The sequence below is a fragment of the Amphiprion ocellaris genome, chromosome 6 (genome assembly GCF_022539595.1).
Source record: "Amphiprion ocellaris isolate individual 3 ecotype Okinawa chromosome 6, ASM2253959v1, whole genome shotgun sequence".
NCBI classification, from domain to species: Eukaryota; Metazoa; Chordata; class Actinopteri; family Pomacentridae; genus Amphiprion; species Amphiprion ocellaris.
This window is the reverse complement of record NC_072771.1, coordinates 24214786-24230937: the sequence shown is the minus strand read 5'-3', so window position 1 is coordinate 24230937 and position 16152 is coordinate 24214786. Positions and strand designations below refer to the sequence as shown.

At 33.8% G+C, this 16152-nt stretch overlaps 1 long non-coding RNA gene across 1 annotated transcript; it reads left to right on the top strand.

The window, feature by feature from the left end:
* Window positions 1–619: 619 nt before the first annotated feature.
* On the top strand, window positions 620–12363 carry LOC129349104 (uncharacterized). The gene is made up of 3 exons (XR_008601966.1): window positions 620–806; window positions 1940–2088; window positions 11860–12363. It is a non-coding gene; the product is annotated as an uncharacterized LOC129349104 (long non-coding RNA).
* The last annotated feature ends 3789 nt before the right edge of the window (window positions 12364–16152 follow it).

Below are 16152 nucleotides of genomic sequence, written 5' to 3'. Positions count from 1 at the left end.
GCTATCTGGTTACAGATTAGTAGTACTTACACTAAATATTTTTAGACAGTTTTCATTTGAATATTTTTCCAAACAAAACATGAAGAACTTGTGAGATGATATTTTGTTTCAGATTAAACCAGACACCAGTACTTGCGTAGTTGATAGAAAATGGGTCCGTGTACGGATCTGGTTATTGGATTTTCCGTTCTGAAACGGGTACTGAAAAACAAAAAACGAGTGGTTATTTGATTTTCGTTTTAAAATACAAAAATTAAAATTGAAATACAAGTCGTTTTTCCTTTTCATGATCAAAAAGGCATATACGATTTTTTAAAAAAATCCTTTGATTTCGTTTTATATTTAGAATAACAAGAAAGTAAAATCAGTAAGAGACAGAAACGAAAAAAGGTCAGTTTTTTCATTTTCTGAGACCGGAAGTGGTCATCAGCAAGTGTGGAGCCAAACTGAGTGCGGTGCATAGACTGTATCTAAATTTTTTTTTCGTTAGTTTTCATGGTCAAAATGAGAGATCGGGTGGCCGATCTTAAAATAAATCAATATTGATTTTTTTTATAGAGCGTTAAAGTTTTGCGGAGCCAGGGGGCGGGACTACTTGATTGACAGTCGGTCTGGAATGATTGACAGGTCCTATGGAGGAGGCAGCAGAGACTCTGCTTTCCTCGTTTGGATTAATTCTGATATAAGAACTGTTGGTTTATTTATCGGTGGAGCAGCAGAACATTTTCCACAGACAGTTTTCCTGCCCGTTGGCTTGTTTTAACCAGTTTTCTACCAGCAGGCACTGAAAGGACTCTAATAGTTCAGTAAGTAAATGTTTATTTTCGTATCGGTGCCACTTTTAATGCACTTTATATGCAGCTTTAGTGTCAGATATAATGTGTGCCATGCACTCCAGATGTTGGTGGAGTTTGTTTCCGTGTGTGTTGACCAGAGAAGAAAGTTAGCATAGTAAATATTAGCTTTAATGTTAGCGATGCTAACCGAGCTAGCAGCTCATAGCGTAGCCTGATTAAAGCTAACGTAGCATCAAGCTAATGTGTTGAGTTTCATGTAAACAGCTGAAGTGTGTTGTGTTCCTGTAATGTGGTTCATTAAGTTCATAAAACTGTGGCTGGTTGACATTAATGTAACGTTCAGGAAACTTAAATGTGATTAAAACAGTAATGTTAATGTTTTAGTTGTCAGTAATCAGCTTTAATTTGACACTAAAACAGACCTAGATAGTTTTAAATGACATCAGTTTCATTAATTTGTTGAAAATTGTCTCATTTGTTGTTGTGATGTTGCTGCTGATTCATTAAAAGCAGATGATCCATGTTGAAGATATGTTTAGTTCTAGTATCAGAAGCACAAGAAGGAAAATGGAAGTTTAGTTCTGCTACATCAAAGATATCAGGATTAAAATAACTAAATGAGTCTTTATGCCTCAAACTTTATTTTTACAATAAAGAAATAATGAAATAATCACAGATAATAAAAATATAAATAGCAGAGAAAACCTGAGAGAATAATTTCCTGAAAAGTCTGTGAAGGAAAAGCAGCTTTTTTATCCTGAAAGATCAGAATCAGCTCCAACATCTGCATCTGACAGCATCTAGTCAACCAGAAAGAAAAGAAAAAAGAAAATGACTTCTTTCTGATCACATCTGTTCCACTGCTCACAGTCTGCTGCTGCTCACATTCTTCACATTTATTTTCCACTTTTAAAAGTTCAGCAGACAGGTGCTTTGCTTTGGAGTGTGACGATGTCGTCGGTGATGTGGAGAGTGAAGTTTCCGTTTCACCCACAGTGTGCTTTAGGGCAGCCGGGTCGAACTTGATGTTTGAAATACTGAGCTCAGATTTAACTGTCTGTAGTTCCTTTTTGATGGGTGTTAAACTTTCATTCAAAGCCGCAAGGAGCTGGGTCTTTAAAATAACTGCCGTCTCGTTACAGAGTGAAAGTAGCAATTCCTCCTTAAGGTCAGAGATTGCAGCATCTGAGGGCCTCTTCAAAAGAAGACGTAGTTGATGAAGGCGTTCTGGAGCAGGACCAGAAAGAGCACGACCAAGCAGCCTTTAGTTCTTAGGCAGCGTCTCCCTCGGGTGGGTGTCAACGGTGTTCACGGTCAGGTCTGTGGTAATCCCGTCTAAAAACAAAACAGAAAAAAATCTAGATTATAAATCAACATGTAACCAAAGCACTCTGTGTATAACGCCATAGTATAGGATGTAGTTCAGAAAATGTCAAAGTATAGTATACTTTTCAAGAACAACATAGTATGGCCTGTAGTTCATAATATAGCTTGGCAAAAAAAAAAACCCAAACAGATTATTATGTGGTTCAAAAAGTGCAAAATGATAGGATGTTGCCTAAAATTGTCATGTATGATATGTGGTTCAAAAAATGTCATAGTGCAGTATATTGTCAAAATAGTATGTTTTTCAAGAAAACATCAGAGTATATGTCGTCTAAAAAATGCCATAGAATAATATTTCATTGCACAAGTAAAAGTATAGTCATTTTTAAAACTGTTCAAATTCTTATATGTTGCTAAAAAACAAAAAAAACTAAAACAAAAAAAACGTCATAGTAATATGTCAATTTAAAAAGCCTATAGTATAGAGTGTCGCCCAAAAAACATCATAGTATAGCATGTCGCTCTAAAAATGTCATAGTAGAGCATGTTGCTCTAAAAACGTCATAGTAGAGCATGTTGCTCTAAAAACGTCATAGTATAGCATGTTGCTCTAAAAACGTCATAGTATACCATGTCGCTCTAAAAACCTCATCGTATAGCATGTCGCTCTAAAAACGTCATAGTATACCATGTCGCTCTAAAAACCTCATCGTATAGCATGTCGCTCTAAAAATGTCATAGTATAGCATGTCGCTCTTGAAAACGTCATAGTATAGCCTTTGGTCCAAAAAACGTCATAGTATAGCATGTCGTCCAAAGAACATCATAGCATAGCATGTCGCTCTTAAAACGTCATAGTATAGCATGTCGCCCAAAAAACGTCATAGTATAGCATGTGGCTCAAAAAACGTCATAGTATAGCATGTCGCTCTAAAAACGTCACAGTATAGCATGTCGCTCTTGAAACGTCATAGTATAGCATGTGGCTCAAAAAATGTCATAGTATAGCATGTCGCTCTAAAAACGTCACAGTATAGCATGTCGCTCTAAAAACGTCATAGTATAGCGTGTCGTCCAAAAAACGTCATCGTATAGCATGTCGCTCTAAAAACGTCATCGTATAGCAGGTCGCTCTAAAAACGTCATCGTATAGCATGTCACTCTAAAAATGTCATTGTATAGCATATGGCTCAAAAAACGTCATAGTTTAGCATGTCGTCCAAAGAACATCATAGTATAGCATGTCGTCCAAAAACCGTCATAGTTTAGCATGTCGCTCTTAAAACGTCATACAATAGCCTTTGGTCCAAAAAGCGTCATAGTATAGCATGTCGCTCTTGAAATGTCACAGTATAGCATGTCGCTCTTAAAAACGTCATAGTATAGCCTTTGGTCCAAAAAACGTCATAGTATAGCATGTGGCTCAAAAAACGTCATAGTATAGCATGTCACTCTAAAAACATCATAGTATAGCCTTTGGTCCAAAAAACATCATAGTATAGCATGTTGCTCTAAAAACGTCATAGTATAGCATGTCGCCCAAAAAACGTCATGTTTTCACATGTTGAAAAATGACATTTTTCGACATAGTATACTATGGCGTTTTTTTGTGCCAAAATTCATGATGACTTTTTTTTTCAAAGAGAACCTTACCATAGTAGTTTTCACGGCCTCCTTTCCATTATTTCATCATATGGCATGTTTTCACAACATGTTCAAAAATGACATTTTTCGACATAGGCGTTTTTTTGCGCCAAAATGCATGATTTTTTTTTCAAAGAGAACCTTACCATAGTGTTCTTCATGGCCTCCTTTACATTATTTCATCATATGGCACGTTTTTACAACATGTTGAAAAATTGCATTTTTTTTCGACATAGTATACTGTGGCGTTTTTTTTTGTGCCAAAATTCATGATGATTTTTTTTTTTTTTTTTTTTAAAGAAAACCTTTCTGGAGTGTTTTTCACGACCTCCTTTACATTATTTCATCATATGGCATGTTTTCACAACATGTTGAAAAATCGCATTTATTTTCGACATACTATACTATGCCATTTTTTTGCGCCAAAATTCATCATGATTTTTTTTGTCAAAGAAAACCTTTCTGGAGTGTTTTTCACGACCTCCTTTACATTATTTCATCATATGGCACGTTTTTACAACATGTTGAAAAATCGCATTTTTTTTCGACATAGTATACTGTGGCGTTTTTTTTGCGCCAAAATTCATGATGATTTTTTTTTTCAAAGAAAACCTTTCTGGAGTGTTTTTCACGGCCTGCTTTACATTATTTCATCATATGGCACGTTTTTACAACATGTTGAAAAATCGCATTTTTTTTCGACATAGTATACTATGGCGTTTTTTTTTTTGTGCAAAAATTCATGATGATTTTTTTTTCAAAGAAAACCTTTCTGAGTGTTTTTCACGGCCTCCTTTACATTATTTCATCATATGGCACGTTTTTACACCATGTTGAAAAATCGCATTTTTTTTCGACATAGTATACTATGGCATTTTTTTTGCGCAAAAATTCATCATGATTTTTTTTTCAAAGAAAACCTTTCTGGAGTGTTTTTCACGGCCTCCTTTACATTATTTCATCATATGGCATGTTTTTACAACGTGTTGAAAAATCGCATTTATTTTCGACATACTATACTATGCCATTTTTTTGCGCCAAAATTCATCATGATTTTTTTTGTCAAAGAAAACCTTTCTGGAGTGTTTTTCATGACCTCCTTTACATTATTTCATCATATGGCACGTTTTTACAACATGTTGAAAAATTGCATTTTTTTTCGACATAGTATACTGTGGCGTTTTTTTTGCGCCAAAATTCATGATGATTTTTTTTTTCAAAGAAAACCTTTCTGGAGTGTTTTTCACGGCCTGCTTTACATTATTTCATCATATGGCACGTTTTTACAACATGTTGAAAAATCGCATTTTTTTTTCGACATAGTATACTATGGCGTTTTTTTTTTTGTGCCAAAATTCATGATGATTTTTTTTTCAAAGAAAACCTTTCTGGACTGTTTTTCACGGCCTCCTTTACATTATTTCATCATATGGCACGTTTTTACAATGTGTTGAAAAATCGCATTTTTTTTCGACATAGTATACTATGGCGTTTTTTTTGTGCCAAAATTCATGATGATGATTTTTTTTTCTTTTTTTAAAGAAAACCTTTCTGGAGTGTTTTTCATGACCTCCTTTACATTATTTCATCATATGGCATGTTTTCACAACATGTTGAAAAATGACATTTTTCGACATACTATACTATGCCATTTTTTTGCGCCAAAATGCATCACGATTTTTTTTTCAAAGAGAACTTTACCATAGTGTTCTTCATGGCCTCATTTACATTGTTTCATCATATGGCACGTTTTTACAACATGTTGAAAAATCGCGTTTTTTTTCGACATAGTATACTATGGCGTTTTTTTTGCACAAAAATTCATGATGATTTTTTTTTTCAAAGAAAACCTTTCTGAGTGTTTTTCACTGCCTGCTTTACATTATTTAATCATATGGCACGTTTTTACAACATGTGAAAAATGACATTTTTCGACATAGTATACTATACGTTTTTTTGCGCCAAAATCCATGATGATTTTTTTTTCAAAGAAAACCTTTCTGGAGTGTTTTTCACCACCTCTTTTACATTATTTCATCATATGGCACGTTTTTACAACATGTTGAAAAATGACATTTTTCGACATGGTATACTATGGCGTTTTTTTGCGCCAAAATGAATGATGATTTTTTTTTTCAAAGAGAACCTTACCATAGTGTTCTTCACGGCCTCCTTTACATTATTTCATCATATGGCACGTTTTTACACCATGTTGAAAAATCACATTTTTTTTCGACATAGTATACTATGGCATTTTTTTTGCGCAAAAATTCATGATGATTTTTTTTCAAAGAAAAACTTTCTGGAGTGTTTTTCACTGCCTGCTTTACATTATTTCATCATATGGCACGTTTTTACAACATGTGAAAAGTGACATTTTTCGACATAGTATACTATGCCGTTTTTTTTGTGCCAAAATGCATGATGATTTTTTTTTCAAAGAAAACCTTTCTGGAGTGTTTTTCACTGCCTGCTTTACATTATTTCATCATATGGCATGTTTTCACAACATGCTGAAAAATGACATTTTTCAACATGGTATACTATGGCGTTTTTTTGCGCCAAAGTTCATGATGATTTTTTTTTTCAAAGAAAACTTTTCCGGAATGTTTTTCACGGCCTAGTTTACATTATTTCATCATATGGCACGTTTTTACAACATGTTGAAAAATCGCATTTTTTTTCGACATAGTATACTGTGGCGTTTTTTTTTTGTGCCAAAATTCATGATGATTTTTTTTTTTTTTTTTAAAGAAAACCTTTCTGGAGTGTCTTTCACGGCCTCCTTTACATTATTTCATCATATGGCATGTTTTCACAACATGTTGAAAAATTGCATTTTTTTTCGACATAGTATAACTATGGTGTTTTTTGCGGCAAAATTCATGATGAGTTTTTTTTCAAAGAAAACCTTTCTGGAGTGTTTTTCACTGCCTCCTTTACATTATTTCATCATATGGCATGTTTTCACAACATGTTGAAAAATGACATTTTTCGACATACTATACTATGCCATTTTTTTGCGCCAAAATGCATCACGATTTTTTTTTCAAAGAGAACTTTACCATAGTGTTCTTCATGGCCTCATTTACATTGTTTCATCATACGGCACGTTTTTACAACATGTTGAAAAATCGCATTTTTTTTCGACATAGTATACTGTGGCGTTTTTTTTTTTGCACCAAAATGCATGATGATTTTTTTTTCCAAAGAAAACCTTACCATACTGTTCTTCACGGCCCCCTTTACATTAATTCATCATATGGCACGTTTTTACAACATGTTGAAAAATCACGTTATTTTTCGACATAGTATACTATGGCGTTTTTTTTGCGCAAAAATTCATAATGATTTTTTTTTTCAAAGAAAACCTTTCTGGAGTGTTTTTCACTGCCTGCTTTACATTATTTCATCATATGGCACGTTTTTACAACATGTGAAAAATGACATTTTTCGACATAGTATACTATGCCGTTTTTTTTGCGCCAAAATGCATGATGATTTTTTTTCAAAGAAAACCTTTCTGGAGTGTTTTTCACCACCTCTTTTACATTATTTCATCATATGACACGTTTTTACAACATGTTGAAAAATGACATTTTTCGACATAGTATACTATGGCGTTTTTTTGCGCCAAAATTCATGATGATTTTTTTTTCAAAGAAAACTTTTCCGGAATGTTTTTCACGGCCTAGTTTACATTATTTCATCATATGGCACGTTTTTACAACATGTTGAAAAATCGCATTTTTTTTTCGACATAGTATACTATGGCATTTTTTTTGCGCCAAAATTCATGATGATTTTTTTTTTCAAAGAAAACCTTTCTGGAGTGTTTTTCACGGCCTGCTTTACATTATTTCATCATATGGCACGTTTTTACAACATGTTGAAAAATCGCATTTTTTTTTCGACATAGTATACTATGGCGTTTTTTTTTTTTGTGCCAAAATTCATGATGATTTTTTTTTCAAAGAAAACCTTTCTGGAGTGTTTTTCACGGCCTCCTTTACATTATTTCATCATATGGCACGTTTTTACAATGTGTTGAAAAATCGCATTTTTTTTCGACATAGTATACTATGGCGTTTTTTTTTGTGCCAAAATTCATGATGATGATTTTTTTTTTCTTTTTTTAAAGAAAACCTTTCTGGAGTGTTTTTCATGACCTCCTTTACATTATTTCATCATATGGCATGTTTTCACAACATGTTGAAAAATCGCATTTTTTTTCGACATAGTATACTATGTGTTTTTTGCGGCAAAATTCATGATGATTTTTTTTTTCAAAGAAAACCTTTCTGGAGTGTTTTTCACTGCCTCCTTTACATTATTTCATCATATGGCATGTTTTCACAACATGTTGAAAAATGACATTTTTCGACATACTATACTATGCCATTTTTTTGTGCCAAAATGCATCACGATTTTTTTTTCAAAGAGAACTTTACCATAGTGTTCTTCATGGCCTCATTTACATTGTTTCATCATATGGCACGTTTTTACAACATGTTGAAAAATCGCGTTTTTTTCGGCATAGTATACTATGGCGTTTTTTTTGCGCAAAAATTCATGATGATTTTTTTTTTCAAAGAAAGCCTTTCTTGAGTATTTTTCACAGCCTCCTTTACATTATTTCATCATATGGCACGTTTTTACAACATGTTGAAAAATGACATTTTTCGACATGGTATACTATGGCGTTTTTTTGCGCCAAAATGAATGATGATTTTTTTTTTCAAAGAGAACCTTACCATAGTGTTCTTCACGGCCTCCTTTACATTATTTCATCATATGGCACGTTTTTACACCATGTTGAAAAATCACATTTTTTTTCGACATAGTATACTATGGCATTTTTTTTGCGCCAAAATGCATGATGATTGTTTTTTTCAAAGAAAACCTTTCTGGAGTGTTTTTCACGGCCTTCTTTACATTATTTCATCATATGGCACGTTTTTACACCATGTTGAAAAATCACATTTTTTTTCGACATAGTATACTATGGCATTTTTTTTGCGCCAAAATTCATGATGATTTTTTTTTTCAAAGAAAACCTTTCTGGAGTGTTTTTCACGGCCTGCTTTACATTATTTCATCATATGGCACGTTTTTACAACATGTTGAAAAATCGCATTTTTTTTTCGACATAGTATACTATGGCGTTTTTTTTTTGTGCCAAAATTCATGATGATTTTTTTTTCAAAGAAAACCTTTCTGGAGTGTTTTTCACGGCCTCCTTTACATTATTTCATCATATGGCATGTTTTCACAACATGTTGAAAAATGACATTTTTCGACATACTATACTATGCCATTTTTTTGTGCCAAAATGCATCACGATTTTTTTTTCAAAGAGAACTTTACCATAGTGTTCTTCATGGCCTCATTTACATTGTTTCATCATATGGCACGTTTTTACAACATGTTGAAAAATCGCGTTTTTTTTCGGCATAGTATACTATGGCGTTTTTTTTGCGCAAAAATTCATGATGATTTTTTTTTTCAAAGAAAGCCTTTCTTGAGTATTTTTCACTGCCTGCTTTACATTATTTCATCATATGGCATGTTTTCACAACATGCTGAAAAATGACATTTTTCAACATGGTATACTATGGCGTTTTTTTGCGCCAAAATTCATGATGATTTTTTTTTTCAAAGAAAACTTTTCCGGAATGTTTTTCACGGCCTAGTTTACATTATTTCATCATATGGCACGTTTTTACAACATGTTGAAAAATCGCATTTTTTTTCGACATAGTATACTATGGCGTTTTTTTTTTGTGCCAAAATTCATGATGATTTTTTTTTTTTTTTTAAAGAAAACCTTTCTGGAGTGTCTTTCACGGCCTCCTTTACATTATTTCATCATATGGCATGTTTTCACAACATGTTGAAAAATCGCATTTTTTTTCGACATAGTATACTATGGTGTTTTTTGCGGCAAAATTCATGATGAGTTTTTTTTCATAGAAAACCTTTCTGGAGTGTTTTTCACTGCCTCCTTTACATTATTTCATCATATGGCATGTTTTCACAACATGTTGAAAAATGACATTTTTCGACATACTATACTATGCCATTTTTTTGCGCCAAAATGCATCACGATTTTTTTTTCAAAGAGAACTTTACCATAGTGTTCTTCATGGCCTCATTTACATTGTTTCATCATACGGCACGTTTTTACAACATGTTGAAAAATCGCATTTTTTTTCGACATAGTATACTATGGCGTTTTTTTTTTTGCACCAAAATGCATGATGATTTTTTTTTCCAAAGAAAACCTTACCATACTGTTCTTCACGGCCCCCTTTACATCAATTCATCCTATGGCACGTTTTTACAACATGTTGAAAAATCGCGTTTTTTTTCGACATAGTATACTATGGCGTTTTTTTTGCGCAAAAATTCATAATGATTTTTTTTTTCAAAGAAAACCTTTCTGGAGTGTTTTTCACTGCCTGCTTTACATTATTTCATCATATGGCACGTTTTTACAACATGTGAAAAATGACATTTTTCGACATAGTATACTATGCCGTTTTTTTTGCGCCAAAATGCATGATGATTTTTTTTTCAAAGAAAACCTTTCTGGAGTGTTTTTCACCACCTCTTTTACATTATTTCATCATATGACACGTTTTTACAACATGTTGAAAAATGACATTTTTCGACATAGTATACTATGGCATTTTTTTTGCGCCAAAATTCATGATGATTTTTTTTTCAAAGAAAACCTTTCTGGAGTGTTTTTCATGGCCTGCTTTACATTATTTCATCATATGGCACATTTTTACAAATGCGATTTTTCAACATGTTGTAAAAATGTGCCATATGATGAAATAATGTAAACTAGGCCGTGAAAAACACTATGGTAAGGTTTTCTTTGAAAAAAAATCATCATGAATTTTGGCGCAAAAAAAAACGCCATAGTATACTGTCGAAAAATGTCATTTTTCAACATGTTGTGAAAACATGCCATATGATGAAATAATGTAAAGCAGGCAGTGAAAAACACTCCAGAAAGGTTTTCTTTGAAAAAAAAATCATCATGCATTTTGGCGCAAAAAAACGCCATAGTATACTATGTCGAAAAACTATGCAATTTTTCAACATGTTGTAAAAACGTGCCATATGATGAAATTATGTAAAGCAGGCAGTGAAAAACACTCCAGAAAGGTTTTCTTTGAAAAAAAAAATCATCATGAATTTTGGCACAAAAAAACGCCACAGTATACTATGTCGAAAAAAAATGCGATTTTTCAACATGTTGTAAAAATGTGCCATATGATGAAATAATGTAAAGCAGGCCGTGAAAAACATTCCGGCAAGGTTTTCTTTGAAAAAAAAATCATCATGAATTTTGGCACAAAAAAACGCCATAGTATACTATGTCGAAAAACTATGCAATTTTACATGTAAAAACAAGCCATATGATGAAATAATGTAAAGCAGGCCGTGAAAAACACTATGGTAAGGTTTTCTTTGAAAAAAAATCATCATGAATTTTGGCGCAAAAAAAACGCCATAGTATACTATGTTGAAAAATGTCATTTTTCAACATGTAAAAACGTGCCATATGATGAAATAATGTAAAAGACGTGGTGAAAAAAACTCCAGAAAGGTTTTCTTTGAAAAAAAAATCATCATGGATTTTGGCGCAAAAAAAACGGCATAGTATACTATGTCGAAAAATAAAGGAGATTTTTCAACATGTTGTAAAAACGTGCCACAAAACGTTGTTTATTCCTGGCTGTCTGAAGTAAGTGAGGAGCTACACCAAAACAGTCCAAACGCTGATTTCCAGAGGGTTAGACGAGTATTTATTTGAATGAGTAAGTTTACAACAACACAACATGTAAGGGGATTAAAAGCAAATGAGTGTTACTAAAATAAAAATAAATAAACAGAACTAAAAGTGAACTTCATGTTGACATTGATGGGCATTCCAACCAGGAACAAAGTAAAAGACAATCAATACGAAAAAGAAACTCTTCCTGTTCACCTCTTAAAACCCATAAACACACTGCAGTAGCACCCTAAACTAAAACTACCAATGGGTTCCCTGTTTTCCTTTCTGAACATTTCAAAGGTCCCTCTCTATCTCCCCTCACATCCACCAACCACTGGAACACATCTCCAAAGTTCTGCCGGGCCAGCTCAGCTTCCCCTCAGAAGAAGTGCCGCCACCTGCCAGATGAAGGAGCCTTTTGAGAGGCAGCTGGCATCGTGATTGGACTGTACTTTGGTCTGTTCCAATCCAGCTTCAGCTCCAGAGACGGCAGGCGGGACGAGTCAACGGAGGCCTGGTGGACGAAGACATGCAGCTGAGTACAATCCAGAAAACAACAGAGGAGGAGTGCAGTGGCCCAGGGCCAGAACAAGCAGAGTAGCATCGTATGTCTCTTAGAAAACATCATAGTATAGCCTTTGGTATGAAAAAACGCCATCATATACATCGTATATTGTACAAATAACAAGTCAAAGGAAAGAGACATACATTGTAGAATTGTAGTAATTCTGGGCTGACTGATATACTGATTATCAGTATTTTATTTTTTACCGATTTACGGTAATAAATCCATTTAAAAATGGCTCTACTTTGGCTCTGAACCTTTATCTACCTGTGGTCGCTCTGTCTTCTGGAGTGATTTGATTGGTTATACATAACGAATAAAACTCCTTTAACTTAACATCTGTAAACAAAACAAAAATGTATCAACAAAGTTTTCTGTTAAAGTTTGTGTTCTTGTAAGTTTACCTCCAAGATTATAAATACTTTCATTTACTGCAAATGAATATCCAAATGAATATACTCCAAATGTCTCACTAATAATGATTATCAGCCTTAAAAACCCACAAAAAAACCCTCTATACTCGACCACACTTAGTACAGTCCGGTTCCCCCTTCTATAAATATGCTTGGAATCTTCCACTTCCTGTTTGTCAAAGTGGCCTTCTACCTGGACAGGTTTTGTTGGAGCTCATGCAACAAACATTTTGGGTAACTGCACTTTAATATGGATGGATGACACTGAATTAGAGTCTGTTTTCATGAGACTGAGTTAAGATGTGTAGCTCTGTCATTAAATAGTAAATTATTTCTCTGAATTCACAGAGTAAAGTCTGAAATGTTTGCTAGGTTAGCGTCCCACATGTTCTTTGGCTCAGCTTAAGCTAACTCTCTCCAACTTCGGATCTCTTGAGTTGCTTGTTAAAATATCTTGCGAGATTTGCTGAAGCTCAGAAAGTCTGAGATGTTTGTTCAGAATAAGCTCATTTTCAAGTCTTATCTGAACTGCCTTCTTTTGTTTTAACTTTCCCTAAACTTAGGAGTTAATGAAATAGCAGCAAAGCCAGACTCAGTCTCATTTATGTAGAGATTAAACTTCAGTGTCATTCATTGATGTTAAAGTGCAGTTTTTCAAATGTTTGTTGCACATGCTCCCGACCAAACCAGTCCAGGTGGAAGACGATGTGAAGAGAAAGCTCCAGAGGATGAATATCACACATTTACGTTGGAAATAAATATCCTTTAATTTGACTTTGTCATGCAAATGATGTTCAAATCTTTGTTGAGTGTTTTGTTGATGTTGGTTTCTAAATGTTTTTTGACACTCGGCCCCAAAGATTAAAACCATCTACGGCTCACAAGCTGCAACAATTCACACATTATCAACTATCTTTCTGACTAAACTAAGTTAAAAAGTGAAAAACTGCCTGATTCCTGCATCATGAATGTAAATCTTTTTGGTTTTTCATGACGGTAAACTGAATATATTTGGGTGTGACATTTTATAAACCAAAACAAATGAATTACTGGAGAAAACAATCAACAGATTAATGGTCAAAGAAAATGTGTTTTCCAACATATATGGCTGAATTACTCCAACATTACAAGATATATACAATTTTAATTCAATTTTATTTATATAACGCCAATTACAGGTCAAATTGTCTCAAGATGCTTTATTTTTATGTTTTTTGTCATATCTAAAATATGACAAAGTAAGAAATTTAAACCTTTTGACTAATCCAATTTATTATTTGGTTTTTAAGAGACTAATGGACAATTAAAATAACTTTCTCAACTAAAACTAATAAACATGAGGTCAAATAGAAGGAAGAGTTTTAAATACTGCAGTCCCACAACAACAAGAATAAAGTTTGTCAACAAAAAGTAAATCTGCTGATGGATTCCATTAAAGTCCTAATAAATGATAATAAAGTGTGATACTTAAGGTTTGTGGTGCTAAAAATCTCAAAGTAAAAATATCAAGTTGAACATGTGGATGGAGGTTGATAAAAGTTGACCTCCCTTCATTTCTCTGGAGCGACTCCATGGATTTTATGGATGGTGGTTAAAGACCTGCTCTTCTAGTCGTCTTCCTTCCAGTCGCTGTAAAAAGTCAGTCCATCCTGGCCGACTTCAACACCTCTTCATGACAACTTGTTCTGCCTCCGACCTCGTGGAAGCTCCAGAAACTTGGGAAAACCTGTCGAGACTCGAAGAACTCGTGGAGACTCGAACAACTCGTCGGGCGGGGGAAGGTGTGGTGGGTGGTGGGGGGAGGTGGGGGAGTAGAGGAGGGAGGCCGCCACCCACCTCCCCGCCTACTCTCCGCCCTGACTCCACCCAGACTCCGCCTTGGCTCCGCCTATGTGGTCACTTAGGAAACTACTATGCCAAAGGGACGACGAAATTATTTCTTTTTATCTGATCTGTAGCTCAGTGAGTTAAGGATTTGCCTATGGAGCTGCAGGTCGCTGGTTCAAGACCAGACCCTTCTTAAGTTTTATCAAAATCCTGACAAAGACAAAGAAAGAAAATTGCCCGTGGTGGGTCTTGAACCTGCGACCCTCCGCTTGGTAGTCTGTCTTCTTATCCCCTGAGCTATTTGCTCAGATACTAATTCTTCTTTTTTTTGCGCATTTATCATCTATTTTTTGTCGTTTTCGAGTTTTTTTTTAACTTGAGTCTCGACTCGACCGTTTTTCTCAGGAGGTTGGACTTCAGCCTTTGTGCTGGAGGGTTGAACCCTCAGTTCCAAGACTTTTCAAAGCCTCCAGACCTCCCGAGTCCTCAGGACCTGAGCTTTCACACAGTCTGAGGGCTGAAATTTTCTCAGTCCCACAGTAGTTCTCTGTTAGATTGAACTTTCACACAGTCCAAGGACTGATATCCTGTAAGTTCCTGAGTAGTTCTCTGTTAGTTTGAACCTTCAGACAGTCCAAGAACTGATATCTTCTAAGTTCCTGAGTACTTCTCTGTTAGTTTGAACCTTTCGACAGTCTGAGGACTGAAATCTTAAAAGTTTCGCAGTACTTCTCCGTTAGTTTGAACTTTCTGGTTAACAGAAGCCTTAAAACTTGTGACCATGAGTCTTGATTTCACATTTAGACCATCCATCTGAGTTCTTCTCAGACCTTCACCTGTGGGTTTTTTAGAAATACTCAACAAACTTTGATTCTCTTCGCTGAACAGTAAAGTTTGTGGAGATCAGAAGGTAACATTAGTTTGATAAATGCCTTCAACTACTAGTAGACTTTATCTGGAAAGCAGTTTTCTGAAATGAGTTCTTAGTAAATCTATCCACAATCAAACCAAGAACATAGAAAGAGGAAATGTTTGAAGAAACAACTTGATGTTTTCATTTCAGACTAGAAAACGCTCTCTAAGACCTTTATCTGTTTTTGCTGTTTTTGATTGTTTTGTTGTCTCTTCTGTTTAATTTGATCTTCTAAAGTCTAACTGGTGTCTTTTCAAATGTTTTGTCTTTAGTTTGATTCTTCTTAAATGTTTAGTGTTGCTTTTTTCTCACCTTTTATTCTTTTCTAATGTCTGATTTGATTTCCAAATGTTTTGTCTTTTTAATGTTTAATTGTTTTTTCAAATATTTTATCGGCTTGTTTGAAAAATTTCCTTTTCTTTCCCAATGTTTAATTTTTCGATTAAAGCTTTGTTTTTCTTTTTAAATGTTTTACCACCTTTTAATGTTTAATTTTCTTTTTAAATGCTTCATTGTATTTTCTGTTTAATTCCTATTTAAAGTTTTATTGTCTTTAAGATTTAATTTTCTAATTAAACATTTATTTTTTTAATTTAATATTTTGTCTTTTTAAAGGTTTAATAATTTAATTAAATGTTTTCTATTTTTTTAATGTTTAATATTCTTCTTGTTTAATTGTATTTTTTAAATGTTTAATTATCTAAAATATTTCATCTTTAATGTTTAATATTTTGTTTCATTTTATAATTACATGTTTTGTATCTTCTGTTTAATTATTTAATTAAATGTTTTGTCTGTTTAATAACATTCAATTGTATTTGATATTTAATTTTCTTTGTCAAAGTTTGATTGTATTAAATGTTTTTCCTTTGATT